The 21,094-nt window shown below is 41.9% G+C and overlaps 3 protein-coding genes and 8 non-coding genes across 21 annotated transcripts in view; 1 reads left to right on the forward strand and 10 right to left on the reverse strand.

Moving 5' to 3' along the window:
* zgc:174653 overlaps positions 1-21,094 on the forward strand; it is a 954,986-nt gene that overhangs the window by 751,577 nt on the left and 182,315 nt on the right. The gene's annotated exons all lie outside the window — the stretch shown is intronic.
* znf1065 (zinc finger protein 1065) overlaps positions 1-21,094 on the reverse strand; it is a 207,657-nt gene that overhangs the window by 121,831 nt on the left and 64,732 nt on the right. The gene's annotated exons all lie outside the window — the stretch shown is intronic.
* LOC108183924 (uncharacterized) overlaps positions 1-21,094 on the reverse strand; it is a 667,181-nt gene that overhangs the window by 71,569 nt on the left and 574,518 nt on the right. The gene's annotated exons all lie outside the window — the stretch shown is intronic.
* Positions 7,088-7,158, reverse strand: trnag-gcc (transfer RNA glycine (anticodon GCC)). The gene has a single exon. It is a non-coding gene; the product is annotated as a tRNA-Gly (tRNA).
* trnag-gcc (transfer RNA glycine (anticodon GCC)) lies at positions 7,565-7,635 on the reverse strand. The gene has a single exon. It is a non-coding gene; the product is annotated as a tRNA-Gly (tRNA).
* Positions 7,724-7,794, reverse strand: trnag-ccc (transfer RNA glycine (anticodon CCC)). Its single transcript has one exon. It is a non-coding gene; the product is annotated as a tRNA-Gly (tRNA).
* Positions 8,360-8,430, reverse strand: trnag-gcc (transfer RNA glycine (anticodon GCC)). Its single transcript has one exon. It is a non-coding gene; the product is annotated as a tRNA-Gly (tRNA).
* On the reverse strand, positions 9,155-9,225 carry trnag-ccc (transfer RNA glycine (anticodon CCC)). Its single transcript has one exon. It is a non-coding gene; the product is annotated as a tRNA-Gly (tRNA).
* On the reverse strand, positions 9,950-10,020 carry trnag-ccc (transfer RNA glycine (anticodon CCC)). Its single transcript has one exon. It is a non-coding gene; the product is annotated as a tRNA-Gly (tRNA).
* trnag-ccc (transfer RNA glycine (anticodon CCC)) lies at positions 10,745-10,815 on the reverse strand. The gene has a single exon. It is a non-coding gene; the product is annotated as a tRNA-Gly (tRNA).
* trnag-gcc (transfer RNA glycine (anticodon GCC)) lies at positions 11,705-11,775 on the reverse strand. The gene has a single exon. It is a non-coding gene; the product is annotated as a tRNA-Gly (tRNA).

Genomic DNA, 21,094 nt, shown 5'->3' on the forward strand with positions numbered 1-21,094 from the left:
TGGTATATTGGTTCAAGTTCGGTTCTTTCTTCTACTTGTATTCCTTTTACTCCATTGATTGCTTTTATTGCTAGTGGTTTAGCTACTAATATGTACAGTAGTGCAGATAGTGGACATCCTTGTCTTACAGACCTTGTTGGTTGAAAACATTACGATAAAAAACATTGCATTTAATACATGTCAAGATATTGTAATAAAAAATGTTGATCCCTTTCCGAAATTTATCCCCAAATCCAAAGTTTTTAATCACTTCAAACAAATAGTCATGTTCCACTCTATCAAATGTTTTCTCTAAAACCAAACTAATTAAATATCCAATAATTTTTTTCTCCTTGTATACAGTAATGTATCTCTTATACTTTGAACTGTGTCTATTATGTCCCTCCCCTCTACTCCATATGCCTGTGTAGTGCTTATAATTTTAGGTAATATTTTCCTTAGTCTGTTTGCTAAAACCTTTGCTAAAATTTTTAAATCTGTATTTAACATTGTTAAGGGCCAATTGTTCTTCAGATCTAAAGGACTTTCTCTTCTTTTGTTTATCATTTTAATCATTCCTATCTTCATTCTTTCACTTAATTCTTCTTTGTTAAAAACCTCATCATATACTTTTAAAACAGGTGCTATAATTTCTCTAAAACTCTTATAAAACTCATTGTTTAAAAAAGGGGTGTCCAAACTACAGCCCGCGGGCCATCTGCAGCCCGCAATCAGTGTTGTGGTGGCGAGGCATTTATAAATATTAATAGAATCAAGCCCGCCATACAAAAATAAACGTAATTCAATAAATTACCACCGGGTGTCACTATTACATGCCTTCAATTAGGCAGCACTTCTTGTTATGATGTAAAACTAAAGGCTGATTTATACTTCTGCGTCAAATAAAATATGCTACGGCGCTGACGCATAGCCCTTCGCCTGCGCCGTGGGTTATGCCGGTCACCTGACGCAGAAGTATAAATCAGGCTTTACCGACCAAACTGAAGGAAACATGATTGATAATCACATTTTGGCGAGCCATGGCACACCAAAACAAAAGGAAAATCAACAGTCAGTGCAGGAAGTTTCAGTCACGTTGGGGCAAAGAATATTTCTTCACAGAGGTCAGTGGGAAATGTATCTGTTTTTATTTGCCAAGAATCAGTTGCATTAATATAAGAATATAATATTAAAAGACATTATGAAACAAAGCATCAGGCCTTCAGCTCTTACACTGGTGCCAAACGAGATAAAAAAGTAAAACAATTAGCAGCGCCCTAACAGCTCAACAACAGGAGTTTTTTCATGCCAATAAAGTGCAAGAAAATTCTACACTGCACTGCAAAAAATGCTTTTTTTATTTATATTTTTGTCTTGTTTCAAGTCCAAATATCTAAAAAATCTTAAATAAAAGAGAATTTTCTAATTTGTTTTGAGAAATAATATGCCAATATTAAGTGAGTTTTTCCTTAAAACGAGCAAATTAATCTGCCAATGGGGTAAGCAAAATAATCATTTTTCATTTTCCATCTCTTTTAGTTGTTCTTGTAAATATATGAATTTTTCAATCTCTTCATTTTGACCTATTTGCAGTCTTTTTATTTCGTCTTCTAATTCCCTTCTTATTTGTATTTCTTTATTATTTTTAACTCTTTTTAAATTTTACAATATTTTATTGAAATTTTTTTATGTCTAACTTAACATTGTCCCACCATATTCTTTAATCTTCCCTATACATTCTATCAAATTTACTGTTTACAATTATTTGTTGAATTTTTTCTTTGTATGTCTCATGTTTTAAAATTGTTGCGTTCAAAATCCATACACCTAATCCCCTTTCACTTTTACACAATCTAACGTCACACAAAAAATCGAATGATCACTAAATCCAAGGTTTTTGTAAAATACACTTTTGATATAGTCATTTATTTCTACATTACATAACATATAATCAATCCTACTTAACCTCATTTAAAACCAGTTGCATTCTTGAAAATTCCCTCTTTGTCTTATTTCTCTCTCCACACATCTATTAAATTACATTGTCATCATTTTCAGTAGCTCCTCCCTCCCCTTGTCTTTTCTATATACCATCTTACTCTCCAGATCTAATTCTGTGAAAACAGTATTAAAATCTCAAACTACAATAACATTCTGCCATTTTTTACATTTATACTAACGTTTTTAAAGAAGTTCACTTTTTCCTTTTTTTCATTGGATGCATGAATATTATAAATTATGAAATTATCTTCACCTTTTTCTAATTTCATCGCCATGCTTTTCCCAACTCCATCCTCAAATATTACCTTTTCTTTTTCATATATACCTTTTTTTTATTAAAATCACTACTCCATAATCCACTTTATCCTCTCCACTGTTAAAATATATTTGACCATCCCATTTACCATGAACCATTTTAAACTTAAATTTTTCCAATTTGTTTCTTGCAAAACAATCACATCAGCTTCTTTACATAACACCAACATTTTTTTAAATTTCTCCACATTCAATAAACCGCTTGCATTCCATAATAAAATGTTTAAAAACATGATGAAAGATATTAAAATATTAAAACCACCCATTATTTTTAGTCTCATCCTCTACATCTGCATACCAATTTTTGTCACTCAACTAACAGCCCCTTCCATAAAAGAAACACAAATTAAATTCATGTTAAAAATAAATAAAATGGGTAAAAAATCATTATTTCTCATCATCTTCTTCTGTAGTGGTTTTCTTGGTTTTTCTCTTACTAAATCAAACTCAGTCTGGAGGTTATGAATATCAGAAGAATATACTTTATTGTCGACAACAAAGGAGAATTTTCAGGAGACCCCCAGTAGCATCCCTGTCTGAAAAGTTCTGTCTCACTCATGCCCTGGCCTTACCTAAATACCCCTTTACATCCGTTGTTTTCCTTTGTTCTCCATATATTACACAAGATCCCTCCTAGTTTAACCCTTGACTCCAAATTCCACCTCTGTCATCTGTTTTTCCTTTATTTCTACATATATCACACAAGACCCCCCTAGTTTAACCCTTGACTCCAAATTCCACCTCTGTCATCTGTTTACACATGTGTTGCTCTATTCTTATCCATTTCCTGAGACACATTAGTTGTTTACTCAGGCTTTGTCCCGCTCTCTTCTCATCCACTTCTTTTTATGACCTTTTCTACATAGCACCTTAATTCTTTTAATGGTATGCAAGTCTACAAGCAGATTATACACATACAATTTGAATGTATAGATTAACTTCACACTCCAAAGAGCACAAAATCCACCTCACTTCCAGCCCTCTTAACACTTCATACCTATTTACATTTTTTACTCGCACCTTTGTCAACATCTTTTTTCTTGCACTGTCCACATTTGGTTTTACCTTTATTGTTCTTCTTCTTATTAGTCCTCTTTCCACTTTGTTCTTCTCTACAAAATCTGTCAGTTTTTCTCCATTACTTTCCATTTCTTCGGCTTGATCAGTCTTATTTATTTCATCGTTTTCCACCATATTTAAAAAGTTTTTAAAACTGTCAGTTATTTCCATTTGTGTCCACTGTTCTTGTTCTGACGTCTGTTTTTCGTTCACATTTTTCCTCTCTCTTCCCTTATGTTGTTTGTTTCCTCCTACATAACCCTTGTTTTTAAATCTTCTTCTTCCTTGTTTCTTTCATGCACCTGTCCGTCCTCTTGTTTTGCTCCCCCTCCTTCCTCTCCTTCCATCCAACATTCACACTTGTTTAAAAATTGTTTAAATTCTGGACATTTGACATTATTACAATTCCTTGCAAAGTGTCCCTTTTCTTCACCTTTATAGCACTTAAAATCAGCGCAATCCATTAAAATGTGCTTTTTTTGTTTTATTTTTTTTATTTAAAACATCATCACATTACATTAACATTTAAAAACTCCAGAAATTTCACAAAACAAATACATTAAAATAAACATTCTTCATAAAATAATATCCTCTTTGGGCATCTTCCACTTTAAACCATTTAAAACAACCTTGATCCGTCCTCAATGTCAGTGCCTGTGTAAACTCTTCTTTTTATTTTTGATATGGGATAAACTCCCCATCCTTCTAATTTTTCTAAAATGTCTCTGTCATAAAGATAGACTGGCAGGTGCATGAAAGAAACAACATAATCCCTGTTTTGCAGCTTTTTGATTTTAACAGTTCATTTCCTTAATCAACAGTTCATAGATCAATTCCTCACATGTTTCTTGCTTTTCCATAGTTAGTTCAAACTCTTTTCCTTGCCTCAGTCTCAAAGCCAGAATCTTCCCATGACCACACTTGTCTGTCACTGCTTTAATGATGTCCACAGCTCTTACCTCATTTACTTCTTCGGCATTCACTATTACTGTTACTTCTTTTAAATATTTTTTTCCACCAAGTTTTTCCTTTGTCCAGCTCGTTGTTTATCGTCTAGTCCATTGTCGTTAACCATTCTTGTCCCTCCATTCAGTCTAGTTTCATTTGCCAAGAAAGTCTCTGCATCCAGCCCAGTTTCGTTTGCCACAGAACCGTCCATTTTATGCCCAGGAAAAGTGCAAAAAAAAAAAAAAAACACCCTCCAGTTAGCAAGATGCTGCTCTCAGGTGGTTTAAAAAAATAAAATAAAATAGACTCTATTTCACTTCACAAAAACAACACAAACAAACACAAAACAAATATTCTAAAATGAAGGAGACCCTGTCTCCGAACTGCAGCTGTTCACTCCCTATATCGCTCACTAGTGTCCTCTACTGTTCCCAGGGTGGTACGGCTATAAGCAGGCAAGAATTCTACCACTGAGCCACCAATGTTGACACATGTCTTTCCTTGCCTTTTTGGTGTGTGAGTGCTGCAAGGCTGTTACATGCAGCTGGAAGAGGAGCAACACAAAACATGAACTGCATTGGCCAAGAATCAGTCCCCGGTCTCCTGCATGGGAGGCGAGAATTCAACCACTGAACCACCATTGCTGCCTCACATGTTCACCTGCCCTTGTGGGCTCCGAGTGCTGCCAGGCGGTTACATGCAGCTGGAAGGGGAGCAACATAAATTGCATTGGCCAGGAATCAACACAAATCCACAAATGCTGACCTGCTTATTATTTTGCCATTGGCCGGGAATCGGACACGAATCTCCCACGTGGCAGGTGAGAATTGTGTGTAAGCGAGGCGCAACTCTGCGCAGGAGTTTAGACCGGGTTTGTTTTGGTCTAATGAAAAATCTATTTTAGTTTCTCAAAATAGCAACGCGCCAGCAGTGCGCCTCAGAACACCTTCTTTTTTAGACCAGAACGCCTATGGGTGCACATATGAGCGCTAATGCATTTGCTATTTAAACAGCGTAGCGCAACGTCTCAAAACGACTCTTGTGTCAAGCTTAAACTAGCAATATACTGTTGCGCCGCGCGTATGATAGGGCACTAAACCATCAATGCTGAAACACATGTTATCCTACCCTAGTGGGGTGTGATTGCTGCTATGCTGTTACATGCAGCTGGAAGAGTAGCAACACAGACCAGCAACTGCATTGGCTGGCAATCAGACCCAGTTCTTCCACAAGGCGGGCGAAAATTCTACCACTGAAACACCAACGCTGGCACATATGTTCTTTTGCCCTTGTGGGGAGTCAGTGCTGCAAGGCAGTTCATGTAGCTGGAAAAGGAGCCACACAAAACAGCAACTGCACTAGACGGGAATCGAGCTCATGTGTCCCGCATGGCAGGCGAGAATTCTACCACTGAACCACCAATACGGATATACTCATATTGCTGCCCAAGTGGGGTGTGATTGCTACAAGGCTGTTACCCAGAGCTGGAAGAGTAGCATCACAAAACAGTAATTGCATTAGCCGAGAAGTAAACCTGGGTCTCCCACGTGACAGGTGAGAATTCTACCACTGAACCACCAATGCTAATCCATGTTGTTTCTTGCCTTTGTGTTGTGTGAGAGCTAAAAGGCCGTCAACCAGAGCTGGAACAGGAGCCACACAAAACAGCAAATGTTATAGCCGTGAATCGACACCAGGCCTCCCGCGTGGCAAGTGAGAATTCTACCACTGAACCACCAATGCTGATATGCTCACACTGCTCTCCTAGTAGGGTGTGATTGCTGCAAGGCTGTTACCCAGAGCTGGAAGAGTAGCAACACAAAACAGGATTTGCATTGGCCAGGAATCGGACCCGGGTCTCTCGCGTGGCAGGTGAGAATTCTACCAGTGAACCACCACTGCTGATATGCTCATACTGCTGTACTAGTTGGGTGTGATTGCTGCAAGGCTGTTACCCAGAGCTGTAAGAGTAGCAACACAAAAGAGGATTTGCATTGGCTGGGAATCGAAACCTGGTCTCCAGCGTGGCAGGCGAGAATTCTACCACTGAACCACCAATGCTGTTATAATCATAAATCTGTCCTAGTGGGGTGTTATTGCTGCAAGGCTGTTACCCAGAGCTGGAAGAGTAGCAACAAAAAACAGGAATTGAATTGGCTGGAAAACAGACCTCCCGCGTCACAAATGGGATTTTTACGACTGAACCACCAACGCTGATATGCTAATACTGCTGTCCTAGTGGGTTGTGATTGCTACCCACTAGGGGCTGTTACCCAGAGCTGGATGATTAGCAACACAGAAGAGGCATTGCATTGGCTAGGAATCGGACCCGGGTCTCCCGCGTGGGAGGCGAGAATTTTACCACTGAACCACCAATGCTGATATGCTCGTACTTCTGTCCTAGTGGGGTGTGATTGCTGCAAGGCTATTACCCAGAGCTGGAAGAGTAGCAACACAAAACAGGGTTTGCATTGGACAGGAACCGGACCAGGGTCTCCCACGTGGCAGGCGAGAATTCTACCAGTGAACCACCAATGCTGATATGCTCATACTGCTGTCCTAGTGGGGTGTGATTGCTGCAAGGCTGTTACCCAGAGCTGGAAGAGAAGCAACACAAAAATGGAACTGCGTTGGCCGGGAATCAGACCCAGGTCTCCTGTGTGGGACGCGAGAATTCTACCACTAAACCACCAACGCTGATATGCTCATACTGCTGTCCTAGTGGGGTGTGATTGCTGCTAGGCTGTTACCCAGAGCTGTAAGAGTAGCAACACAAAAGACGATTTGCATTGGCCGGGAATCGGACCCGGGTCTCCCGCGTGGCAGGCGAGAATTCTACCACTGAACCACCAATGCTGATATGCTTATACAACTGTCCTAGTGGGGTGTGATTGCTGCAAGGCTGCTACCCAGAGCTGGAAGAGTTGCAACACAAAACAGGGTTTGCATTGGACAGGAACCGGACCAGGGTCTCCCACGTGGCAGGCGAGAATTCTACCAGTGAACCACCAATGCTGATATGCTCATACTGCTGTCCTAGTGGGGTGTGATTGCTGCAAGGCTGTTACCCAGAGCTGGAAGAGAAGCAACACAAAAATGGAACTGCGTTGGCCGGGAATCAGACCCAGGTCTCCTGTGTGGGACGCGAGAATTCTACCACTAAACCACCAACGCTGATATGCTCATACTGCTGTCCTAGTGGGGTGTGATTGCTGCTAGGCTGTTACCCAGAGCTGTAAGAGTAGCAACACAAAAGACGATTTGCATTGGCCGGGAATCGGACCCGGGTCTCCCGCGTGGCAGGCGAGAATTCTACCACTGAACCACCAATGCTGTTATAATCATAATTCTGTCCTAGTGGGGTGTGATTGCTGAAAGGCTGTTACCCAGTGCAGGAAGAGTAGCAACACAAAACAGGAATTGCATTGGCCGGGAATCGGACACGGGTCTCCCGCATGGGAGGCAAGAATTCTACCACTGAACCACCAATGCTGATATGCTCATACTGCTCTCCTAGTGGGGTGTGATTGCTGCTAGGCTGTTACCCAGAGCTGGAAGGGAAGCAACACAAAAAGGGAACTGTGTTGGCCGGGAATCAGACCCAGGTCTCCTGCGTGGGAGGCGAGAATTCTACCACTAAACCACCAATGCTGATATGCTCATACTGCTTTCCTAGTGGGGTGTGATTGCTGCAAGGCTGTTACCCAGAGCTGTAAGAGTAGCAACACAAAAGAGGATTTGCATTGGCTGGGAATCGGACCCGGGTCTCCCGCGTGGCAGGCGAGAATTCTACCACTGAGCCACCAATGCTGATACGCTTATACAGCTGTCCTAGTGGGGTGTGATTGCTGCAAGGCTGTTACCCAGAGCTGGAAGAGTAGCAACACAAAACAGGGTTTGCATTGGCCAGGAACCGGACCAGGGTCTCCCACGTGGCAGGCAAGAATTCTACCACTAAACCACCAATGCTGATATGCTCATACTGCTTTCCTAGTGGGGTGTGATTGCTGCAAGGCTGTTACCCAGAGCTGTAAGAGTAGCAACACAAAAGAGGATTTGCATTGGCCGGGAATCGGACCCGGGTCTCCCGCGTGGCAGGCGAGAATTCTACCACTGAACCACCAATGCTGATATGCTTATACAACTGTCCTAGTGGGGTGTGATTGCTGCAAGGCTGTTACCCAGAGCTGGAAGAATAGCAACACAAAACAGGGTTTGCACTGGCCAGGAACCGGACCAGGGTCTCCCACGTGGCAGGCGAGATCTCTAATAGTGAACCACCGATGCTGATATGCTCATACTGCTGTCCTAGTGGGGTGTGATTGCTGCAAGGCTGTTACCCAGAGCTGGAAGATTGGCAACACAAAACAAGAATTGCATTGGCCAGGAATCAGACCCAGGTCTCCCACGTGGCAGGCGAGAATCCTACCACTGAACCACCAATGCTCATATGCTTATATTGCTGCCCTAGTGGGGTGTAACCTCCGCAAGGCTGTTACCCAGAGCTGTAAGAGTAGCAACAAAAAACAGGAATTGAATTTGCCGGAAAACAGACCTCCCGCGTCACAAATGGGATTTTTACGACTGAACCACCAACGCTGATATGCTCATACTGCTGTCCTAGTGGGTTGTGATTGCTACCCACTAGGGGCTGTTACCCAGAGGTGGAAGATTAGCAACACAGAAGAGGAATTGCATTGGCCAGGAATAAGACCCGGGTCTCCCGCGTGGGAGGCAAGAATTCTACCACTGAACCACCAATGCTGTTATAATCATAAGTCTGTCCTAGTGGGGTGTGATTGCTGCAAGGCTATTACCCAGTGCTGGAAGAGTAGCAACACAAAATAGGAATTGCATTAGCCGGGAATCGGACCCGGGTCTCCCGCGTGGGAGGCAAGAATTCTACCACTGAACCACCAATGCTGATATGCTAATACTGCTCTCCTAGTGGGGTGTGATTGCTGCAAGGCTGTTACCCAGAGCTGGAAGAGAAGAAACACAAAAAGGGAACTGTATTGGCCGGGAATTGGAACCAGGTCTCCTGTGTGGGAGGCGAGAATTCTACCACTAAACCACCAATGCTGATATGCTCATACTGCTGTCCTAGTGGGGTGTGATTGCTGCAAGGCTGTTACCCAGAGCTGTAAGAGTAGCAATACAAAAGAGGATTTGCATTAACCGGGAATCAGACCCAGGTCTCCTGCGTGGCAGGCAACAGTTCTACCACTGAACCACCAACGCTGATATGCTTATACTGCTGCCCTAGTGAGGTGTGACTGCTGCAAGGCTGTTACCCAGAGCTGGAAGAGTAGCAACACAAAACAGGATTTGCATTGACCGGGAATCGCACACGGGTCTCCCGCATGGCAGGCGTGACTTCTACCACTGAACCACCAATGCTGATATGCTCATACTACTGTCCTAGTGGGGTGTGATTGCTGCAAGGCTGTTACCCAGAGTTGGAAGAGTAGCAACACAAAACAGGGTTTGCATTGGCCGGGAATCGGACCCAGGTCTACCGCGTGGCAGGCAAGAAGTCTACCACTGAACCACCACTGCTGACATGCTCAAACATCTGTCTTAGTGGGGTGTGATTGCTGCAAGGCTGTTACCCGGAGCTGGAAGATTAACTACACAAAACAGGAATTGCATTGGCCGGGAATCAGACCCAGGTCTCCCGTGTGGGAGACGAGAATTCTACCACTGAACCACCAATGCTGATATGCTCATACTGCTCTCCTAGTAGGGTGTGATTGATGCAAGGCTGTTACCTAGGGCTGGAAGAGTAGCAACACAAAACAGGATTTGCATTGGCCAGGAATCGGACCCAGGTCTCCCGCATGGCAGGCGAGAACTCTACCAGTGAACCACCACTGCTGATATGCTCATACTGCTGTCCTAGTTGGGTGTGATTGCTGCAAGGCTGTTACCCAGAGCTGGAAGAGTAGCAACACAAAAAAGAAATTGCATTGGCCGGGAATCGGACCCGGGTCTCCTGTGTGGGAGGTGAGAATTCTACCACTAAACCACCAATGCTGATATGCTCATACTGCTGTCCTAGTGGGGTGTGATTGCTGCAAGGCTGTTACCCAGAGCTGTAAGAGTAGCAACACAAAAGAGGATTTGAAATGGCCGGGAATCGGACCCGGGTCTCCCGCGTGGCAGGCGAGCATTCTACCACTGAACCACCAATGCTGATATGCTTATACAACTGTCCTAGTGGGGTGTAATTGCTGCAAGACTGTTACCCAGAGCTGGAAGAGTAGCAACACAAAACAGGGTTTGCATTGGCCAGGAATTGGAGCCGGGTCTCCCGAGTGGCAGGCAAGAATTCTACCAGTGAACCACCACTGCTGATATGCTCATACTGCTTTCCTAGTTGGGTGTGATCGCTGCAAGGCTGTTACCCAGAGCTGAAAGAGTAGCACCACAAAACAGGAATTGCATTGGCCGGGAATCGGACCCAGGTCTCCCGCATGGGAGACGAGAATTCTACCACTGAACCACCAATGCTGATATGCTCATACTGCTCTCCTAGTGGGGTGTGATTGCTGCAAGGCTGTTACCCAGAGCTGGAAGAGAAGCAACACAAAAAGGGAACTGCGTTAGCCGGGAATCGGACCCAGGTCTCCTGTGTGGGAGGCGAGAATTCTACCACTAAATCACCAATGCTGATATGCTCATACTGCTGTCCTAGTGGGGTGTGATTGCTGCAAGGCTGTTACCCAGAGCTGTAAGAGTAGCAACACAAAAGATGATTTGCATTGGCCGGGAATCGGACCCGGGTCTCCCGCATGGCAGGCGAGAATTCTACCACTGAACCACTAATGCTGATATGCTTATACAACTGTCCTAGTGGGGTGTGATTGCTGCAAGGCTGTTACCCAGAGCTGGAAGAGTAGCAACACAAAACAGGGTTTGCATTGGCCAGGAACCGGACCAGGGTCTCCCACGTGGCAGGCGAGAATTCTACCAGTGAACCACCAATGCTGATATGATCATACTGCTGTCTTAGTGGGGTGTGATTGCTGCAAGGCTGTTACCCAGAGGTGGAAGATTAGCAACACAAAACAAGAATTGCATTGGCCAGGAATCGGACCCGGGTCTCCCGCGTGGGAGGTGAGAATTCTACCAGTGAACCAATAATGCTGATATGCTCATGCTGCTGTCCTAGTGGGTTGTGATTGCTGCAAGGCTGTTACCCAGAGCTGGAAGAGTAGCAACACAAAAACGAAATTGCATTGGCCGGGAATCGGACCCAGGTCTACCGCATGGCATGCAAGAAGTCTACCACTGAACCACCAATGCTGATATGCTCAAACATCTGTCCTAGTGGGGTGTGATTGCTACCCACTAGGGGCTGTTACCCAGAGCTGAAAGAATAGCAACACAGAAGAGGATTTGCATTAGCCGGGAATCGGACCCGGGTCTCCCGCGTGGCAGGCGAAAATTCTACCACTAAACCACCAATGCTGTTATAATCATAAATCTGTCCTAGTGGGGTGTGATTGCTGCAAGGCTGTTACCCAGTGCTGGAAGAGTAGCAACACAAAACACGAATTGCATTAGCCGGGAATCAGACCCGGGTCTCCCACGTGGGAGGCGAGAAATCCACCACTGAACCACCAATGCTGATATGCTATTACTGCTCTCCTAGTGGGGTGTGATTGCTGCAAGGCTGTTACCCAGAGCTGTAAGAGTAGCAATACAAAAGAGGATTTGCATTAACCGGGAATCGGACCCGGGTCTCCTGCGTGGCAGGCGACAATTCTACCACTGAACCACCAATGCTGATATGCTTAAACTGCTGCCCTAGTGGGGTGTGACTGCTGCAAGGCTGTTACCCAGAGCTGGAAGAGTAGCAACACAAAACAGGATTTGCATTGGCCGGGAAACGCACACGGGTCTCCCGCATGGCAGGCGTGACTTCTACCACTGAACCACCAATGCTGAAATGCTCATACCACTGTCCTAGTGGGGTGTGATTGCTGCAAGGCTGTTACCCAGAGCTGGAACAGTAGCAACACAAAACAGGGTTTGCATTGGCCAGGAACCGGACCAGGGTCTCCCAAGTGGCAGGCGAAAATTCTACCAGTGAACCACCAATGCTGATATGCTCATACTGCTGTCCTAGTGGGGTGTGATTGCTGCAAGGCTGTTACCCAGAGCTGGAAGATTAGCAACACAAAAAGTGAACTGCGCTGGCCAGGAATCGGACCCAGGTCTCCTGTGTGGGAGGCGAGAATTCTACCACTAAACCACCAATGCTGATATGCTCATGCTGCTGTATTAGTGGGGTGTGATTGCTGCAAGGCTGTTACCCATAGCTGGAAGAGTAGCAACACAAAAAAGAAATTGCATTGGCCGGGAATCGGACCCAGGTCTTGAGGTGGATTTTATATTCTTTAAAATGTGAAGTTAATCTATATATTCAAATTGTATGTGTATAATCTGCTTGTAGACTTGCATACCATTGGAAGAATTACCATATCACAAGAAATGGATAAGTTGTATAGTCACCAGGTGTTAAACTAGGAGGGATCTTGTGTAATATATGGAGAACAAAGGAAAACAATTGTTGTCAAAGTGTATTTAAACAGGCCAGCACATTAGGGAGGCAGAATTTTTCAGACAGAGATGCTACTGGGGGTCTCCTGAAAGTTCTCCTTTGTTGTCGACAATAAAGAACTCTTCTGAAATCAAAACCATTTGACTTTGCTGATCATTGAAGAAATGAGAAAACCACCACATTATTGGCGACCCTGGGTGCGCAGGAAAGGAGCAGGCAGTGACGACCACGCTTGCGGGACTGGAAGAGCAACAGAACTGTGGCCACGAAAATCAGGTGAGCGATTTTTGCTTACAAGTTTTGTTGCTCTGCCAGAATCCGCTTGTGATGGTAAAGGCACTTGAACTGTTTCTCCAAATTTAAAAAGCTAAAAAGTAAAAAGGGAAATAGGGTTTTGAGTTCAGAAGAAAAGTGTTGCATGCAACAATCTGTGTTTAACAATGAGTGGGCCTTGATGGACATTGTTTAAACGTTAACTTGTAATTGTTACTCAGGGGGTGGCGCCCCCTTCTGGATATCTCTTAGGTGAGATTGTCTAGAGACGGACGCCCCTAGTGTCGCATTGAGAGGAATGTATGAAAGAATAAGCCCTTTATCATAAAAAGGGATAAAGAGCGAATGCAGAGTACATGAATGTATGCAGTAAAAACTGATTTGAATGTATAAGCTCGTTAGGATAAACGGGATATTGTATGAATGCAACTTAGAAGTGTGTTTGCAATAAAGGTGGAATGAAAGAATGCTTGTTTGAATGAGAGTGCATATGTATTAGAGAAAAAAGAAAAATATATATAGCTATTCAAAGAATCAAGAAGAGGAAAGTGGAAGAGTAATTTAAAAATAGATAAATATAATAAATAGCATAAAACTAAGTAAATAAAGGGATAGAGGACAGAAAAGTGGAGGATAAAGTAAAGAAAACTGTGTGTGCATATAAAAGAATATTATAAAGAAAGGAATAAATTAAAAAGTAATAATAATAAAATATAGGGTGGATAGTTTACACCAATAAGAGGACAGGTTAAAATAAAGAAAAATATATTTGTAAAAATATAGAGGTAAAAGTAAAATAAAATTGTAAGTACAGAGAGAGGAAGAACTATAGCAAACACTCCAGTGGAAAGTTTAGGATTAAAATATCCATTATGTAGGGATCTGATCAATAAATACTCAAAAAAGTGGCAGACAAGAACAAAAAATATGGTGACACAATGGCCAACAGGAGGGTCATTTGATGTAGAGTTATGTGGTGAATTGGAGATAATGATAAAAAATTATAAAATAAGAGGCATCATGACAAAGAAAAAAAAAGAAACAAAAAGAGAAAAGGAACTAGAGGTTCTCAATCTGTTTAAAAAAAGAAGGACAGGATAAACTGAAAAGTATAAAAAAGGCAAGAAAAATGTTGAAAGAGACAGAAAAAGAAACAGAAGCTAAAGAAAAGATGTTCTCTAGCCCCCCACCTTATATGCACTCAGAAGGGCAGTTTCCACTTCTAAAAGGTGTAATGGGTGTAGCAGGGGAGTTTAAAATAGAGGGAGAGATAGAGATGGAGGAAACAGATGTAGGAAAAGAAGTAAAGTCTAAAAAATCGGGGGTGGAAGAAAGTGTGGCATATATACCACTAGATTGTTACAAACAAGCACGGGAGGCATTAGAAAAAATGAACACCGAATGTGCAAACAAAGTAGAGTGTGTTGAAGCATTAGGAAAGCTGAGACATGTAAACAAGGAAATTGGGGCAGAAGGGGGAGGTGAAGAAATTGAATACATAAAACAGAAAGACACAGAAAAATTACTAAAAGATGCAAATGACACCATAAAACACAGAATTGTGCACTCAGATAGTAAAGAAAATGATAGTGAAGTGGATGAGTCTTCAGTTGAAGATGGAAAATGTGGAAAAGGACAAAAACAGAGGTCATTTGCTCCACAATTTCCCATTCTAATTAAAGGGACACAGGGTCAATATATTCCTTGGCAATCTCAGGATTTGGAGGGCCTTGTTAATAAACTCCCAAACATTCACGAGGGGGCAGCAAAGTGGATTAAGATTTTTGAAGAAAACACTGTGGGAAGGATGCTTGCTATTGGTGACATAAAGGCTTTACTTGCAAAGACTGTTGGAGTTACAAAGATGGGGGAAATCTTTCAAGCTGCTGACCTGGAAAGAGCTGTAAACACTCAGTATGCTGATGGAACTGTTTTTGATCCGTTTAGACCTGCAATATGGTTGGCTTTACGTGTTGAATATCCTCTCAGACTTGACCCAAAGATGTTAAAAGGGGACCAGCTGGGGGAAGTTGAAAACCCAATAGCATATGTGCAAAGACATTTGAAAAGATGGAGGGAGGACACTGAGGGTGATCCTGAAAAGGACCCAATAATGGCTACACTGTTTAGACAAGCCATAATTGACTCTTTGCCTTGTGCAGTTAAAAGCCGACTGGAAGATGTAGTTGGCCTGAACTCTAAGTCACATAAGGAGTTTTGTGATTATGTGTCCCATGCTGTTGACCAGTACAGAAAGACTGAACAACGACTTAAAAAGCAAGAGAGTGAGTTGCAGAGAAAACTAACTCAGCTACAGCTGGAGGAACTGACCAGAAAGAGCAAAAAGAAGGTCCAGGCAGCTGTAGTGACAGAGGAGGGGGATGAAGCTATGATGGCTCCAATTACAGCAGCACCACCAATGACTCAGCCAAGCCCATCTGCAGGTTACCTATTGCACCGAAACCAGATGACCCCACCAATCATTAACGTCTACGCACAAGAGCCAGAGGCAAGGTGGCAGAAAAGGTCAACACAAAGAGAGCAGAAGGGGACAAGCAAACCCTATGCACTGACGCCCCCTGGTGTCTGTTGGGGGTGTGGACTAACAGGACACAACAAGAGACATTGTCCCACAAATCCATGGGAGTCTCCTTGTGGTGTAAGGGGGGGATGGCATCAGCCCCATCCAAATTCAAACCAAGGCCCAGTTAATTCATATAGAGGTCCAAATCAGGGATATTGATGGGGCCCAGAGAATCCTGCAGGGGAAAATCAGCTTCCAATGATAACAACAAATTCTAGTCAAGAACCAATGTTACCAATCAAAATAGAGGGTAAAACAATACCAATGCTTCTTGATACAGGGGCTGTGTACACATCTATTAATGCAAATTATGCTGCTCATCTTCCCCTGTCTGGTAAATATGCAAAGACTGTAGGATTCTCGGGAAAAACACAGTTAATTCCAATGACTTCGCCAGTGTGCATAGAAACTAAAAATCAAAGTGTTACTTTACCCATTCTTGTTTCAACTCAGACTCCTGTCAATTTACTAGGAAGAGATGCACTGTGTAAATTAGGTTTACACATTTGGTGTTCCCCTGAGGGTGTATATATTGATGCAAAAGGAATTGACACTCAAATGATGGTTGCAGAACCAAAGGCTAATATCTATTGGATAGGGCAAATAGATAAAGAAGTATGGGAGACAATTAATAAGTGGGGAAAATACATTGAAGCACAAATTCCTGACTCAAAAATGCCACAATCAGGGTTTCATTGTACAATGATGTATGATACAAAAAGAGATTTGAGCTTAGAAAAGGAATGGCAAGAAAATACTGAGGGACAACAAATTGAAATTGTTTCACAATACATGATTGTAGGGCAACAGGGAGCAGCATTACATATACCAAGAGAAGGATTTGTAGAGAAATGGTTTAATGTAATAGGTTCAATTCCACATATAGCCATGTATGTGGGAAGAAATTGGGAAACAAAAGATTTAGGCCCGATGATGGAACAAGCAGAAAAGAGTAGGTGGGAGACTACAGAACATCCATTAATTTTTCAGTCTTCTGACAAAAAATACATCAAAATTGTATGTGCAACCAAATTGTTGGGAATACCTCAGGAAGTAATTCTAAGTGAAGAAAAAATGACACAAATGAATACAATGTCAGAATTAACAGATAGTTCAGAAACTGAATTGTTTAAGGAAATGGAAAGTCAAGTACCAATTAAATTATGGTCATTGCATGATACAGATGTTGGGCTAATTCAATCAGCCAGCCCAGTGAGGGTTAAGATTAAACCAAATGCACAATTGCCTAGAAAAGCACAGTACCCTTTACGACCTGATGCTGTAGCAGGCATAAGAAACACAATTGAAGGATTGGTGAAAGCAGGAGTATTAGTAGAAACAACTAGTTACTGTAATACTCCAATTATGCCTGTAATCAAACCAGACAAAAACAGATGGCGTCTAGTTCATGATCTAAGGGCAATCAATGATATAGTCGAAGATTTTACGGCTGAAGTTCCAAACCCACATACTCTCCTAACAAATATTCCTCCTGATGCCAAATACTTTACTGTAATTGATCTTTGTTCAGCCTATTTCAGTGTACCGTTGGCAGAGGAAAGTAGATATTTGTTTGCATTTACCTATGCTGGTAAACAGTATACATACACCAGAATGCCACAAGGATTTAAACACTCTCCACATGTATTTAATCAAATTCTTAAAGCAGATTTGGAGGAGGTGATGATGGAGAGTACGTTAATACAATATGTAGATGATTTAATTATTTGCTCTCCATCCCTGGAACAATGCCATAGAGATTCCATTAAAGTACTAACAAAGTTAGCTGAAGGAGGTCATAAAGTATCCAAAAATAAAACACAGTACTGTCAGTCACAGGTTGAGTACTTAGGACGATTGATTGCCTTTGGCACACGAGCTATAGCTCCAGATCAGTTAGAAGGTATAAGTAAATCACCAATGCCAAAGACTGTAGGCCAGATGATGACATTTCTAGGAATGACTGGTTTCAGTGCTGATTGGATTGAGGATTATGCCATAAAAACAGCACCTTTGAGAGAAATCATGAAACAGGCAGGAGTAGAAAACTTAAAAAATCCAGTAAAATGGAACACAGATGCAATCATAGCATTTGAGTCAATGAAAAAAGAACTTCAAAAAGCACCTGCTCTGGGAAACCCAGATTATTCCAAAGAATTTTTCTTATATGTGGCAAATAGAGCTGATGGTTATGCATCAGCTGTATTATTGCAAGAGACATGTAGTGGGAGGAAAAAACAGCCTATAGCATACTATTGCACTAAACTAGACAATACAGCACAGGGGTACCCACCATGTCACCAACAGGGTCTAGCAGCAGTGTATTATGCTTATGAGAAAGCATCTACAATTACCATGGGGTATCCAGTTACTATTTATACACATCACAAAACGGTGGAATTATTAGAACAAGGGAAATTTGTGCTTACTCAGGCCCGCATCTTAACATACTGTACACTTTTGACATATCCAGACATTACCATTAAACGATGTAAGACAGTAAACCCAGCTGAGTTAATTCCATTGGATTTTGAAGGACAGCCACATGACTGTGTAGCAAACTCATTGGCATTTACTAGATTAAGACCTGATTTGGAGTCTGTACCCTTCCCTGAGACAGAAGTCACATATTTTGTAGATGGATCTAGTTATAGAGACCATTTAGGAGTTCATACAGGATTTGCAGTAATAAAAAAGGAAAAAGATAATTTTGTTCCAGTAATATCTCAACAGTGTGTACAACCATGCTCTGCTCAGTTAGCAGAATTAAAAGCTCTTACAGCAGCATGCCAGTTAGCAAAAGGACAAACAGCTAACATTTACACTGATTCAGCATATGCACATGGTGTATGTCATTTGTTTGGGGCAGTGTGGAAACAAAGAGGTTTTAAGAAAACTGATGGGTCCCCCATCCAACATGCTGAACAGATAGGACAATTGATTTCTGCTATGATGCAACCAAAACGACTAGCAGTCATCAAATGTCAAGCTCATAAAAAAGGAAATGATTTTGTCATTAAGGGAAATAATGTAGCTGATTCAGAAGCTAAAAAAGCATCAGGATGTCGGGTAGCAATTCTAACTCCAATAGTACTAATAGAGCCTGAACCACAATTAGATGATATTGTGCGAATTCAACAACAAGCAAGTGTCTATGAACAATCTATGTGGCATCAAAGGGGAGCTAAAAAAGATTCACTAAATATTTGGCGTAATCATGAAGGGCAAACTGTTGCACCAACATCATTACTAAATATTCTCATTGCAGATGCACATGGATTTGATCATTGTTCAAAAGGTAAAGTGATAGGGAAAATTAAACAGCAAGGATATTGGTCTCCTTACTTAAATGCAATGATTAGTGAATTTTTGTCCACATGTGAAATTTGTGCAAAACACAATGTAAGAAAGGGAACAGCAACACCAATAAGTCATATACCAGTACCAGAAGGGCCATTCAAACACTTAGTAATGGACTATGTGGATATGATAAAACGAGTGCAAGGCAAAAGATACATGCTTGTGGTAATTGATAGGTTTAGCAGGTGGGTGGAGGCAGTGCCATCAGCAGATCAGGGAGCAGGAACTGTAATTAAATTTTTGACAAGAGAAATAATTCCACGATTTGGAATACCATCAGAAATAAGTTCAGATAATGGATCAGCATTCATACAAAAGACAGTTAAACAAGTACTGCAACAATTGAGAATTAAGCAAAGATTAGGATGCATTTACCATCCACAATCTCAGGGAATGGTTGAGAGAGTGAATGGAACCATTAAAGCCAAACTCAATAAAATATGTGCAAGTACTAATCTTAACTGGGTTGATGCTTTGCCTCTTGCTTTAATGAGTTATCGCATGCAAACTAACAGAAACACACATCTAACACCGCATGAAATGTTAACCGGACGTCCAATGCCTGTGCCGTTTTGTCGGGGTCCCTATAAAGGACCCCCATTAGAACAATTGCAAATGGAATTACGGTCATACATGAAGAATCTAACTGCCATACACAAAGCTATTTATGTGCAGGAAACCAGGAAGGGGGTTCGTGAGGAAGTGGAAACGCCAGGTCCAGTCGTGCCAGGGGACCAAGTGTACCTAAAGGTGTTCCGGCGGAAATGGAATGAGGCTAGGAGAGAAGGACCATATCGAGTTATAAGAGCAACTCCAACAGCTGTCCAAGTGGAAGGAAGTACCTGCTGGTATCATCTGAATCACTGCACAACGGTTCCAGTAAAAAAGTCCGGAGGAGAAACGCACCAGCTAGAAACAAGTGAGCCAGAAAACCACATAGAAGGCAACAATGATGTACAAAATGTGGCAGAAGGAGGTGAATAGAAGCATAAAACTCATAACTCTCATAATATGCCTAAATATGATAAAGATGCAACAAATTGAAGGGATGGAAAACATCACCACGGCGGATCCCAAGACTCAAGATTTTAATCACACTTATCAGGCTGTAAATAACTTCATGTCTTCAGAGTACAATAACTCTAATAATACTACTATACCTCCACAAGATAACATAACTTTGGGTTACATGAGTCAAACATTCAATGATACTCCAATATCAACAACAATTCAGTCATTTCTGGAGTTAAACAGTAATTCAAGCCTCATTGAAGGAGGTGGAAAACAGAGGAGAAATGTGGACAGTATATTGGAAGACAACATTAAACTGGATGAACTTTGGGAAATGGCGCAAAGTTATCAGTGGTTTGAATGGGCAACATATACTACAGCAGAAATAAAAAAGAAAGACTGCCTGTTCTGTACGAAGACACCAATGAGTCAAGTAGTAGTTGTTCCTAATCCGTTCACTTATGAACACTGTGCTCAATTCAATAGAGACTTTTGCCAAATGGAAAATGACTGGAGACTTTTTTGTCCGGCTGAATGCTTAGGCTACTTGAGTCATTCTAAACATCATCTCCTCTTCAAACATGTAGCTAGATTAAGGGCTAAATGTAGAAGTTTCGGTATTAGTGACAAATTAAAAATACAAAATGGTCCAGAAGAGATCCCATTATGGTATACTATTGATTATAGTAAAGAGTATGAGTGTTTTGTTAAGCCCATAGGAACCATTAATGTGGGACAGTTTAAAGGGAAATGCAGCATTACTTGGAATTTAGACACAAAAAAGGTTAGAAATTATGATGATTCTCGTGATTTCCCACTCTTTCGAGGGACAGGAACACATAAAGGAAAAATAATAACTCCAGCTGAAAATTGTGAAAATCAGACCATAGCATTACCTGACATAGATAGATATAAAGATCAAACTTTGCCATTAGCAGATTTCTTTTGGGTGTGTGGAAACAGAAAGCTTTTATCGTCTTTGCCTCTAGGGTGGA

Source organism: Danio rerio, chromosome 4 (assembly GCF_049306965.1).
Source record: "Danio rerio strain Tuebingen ecotype United States chromosome 4, GRCz12tu, whole genome shotgun sequence".
Lineage (NCBI taxonomy): Eukaryota > Metazoa > Chordata > Actinopteri > Cypriniformes > Danionidae > Danio > Danio rerio.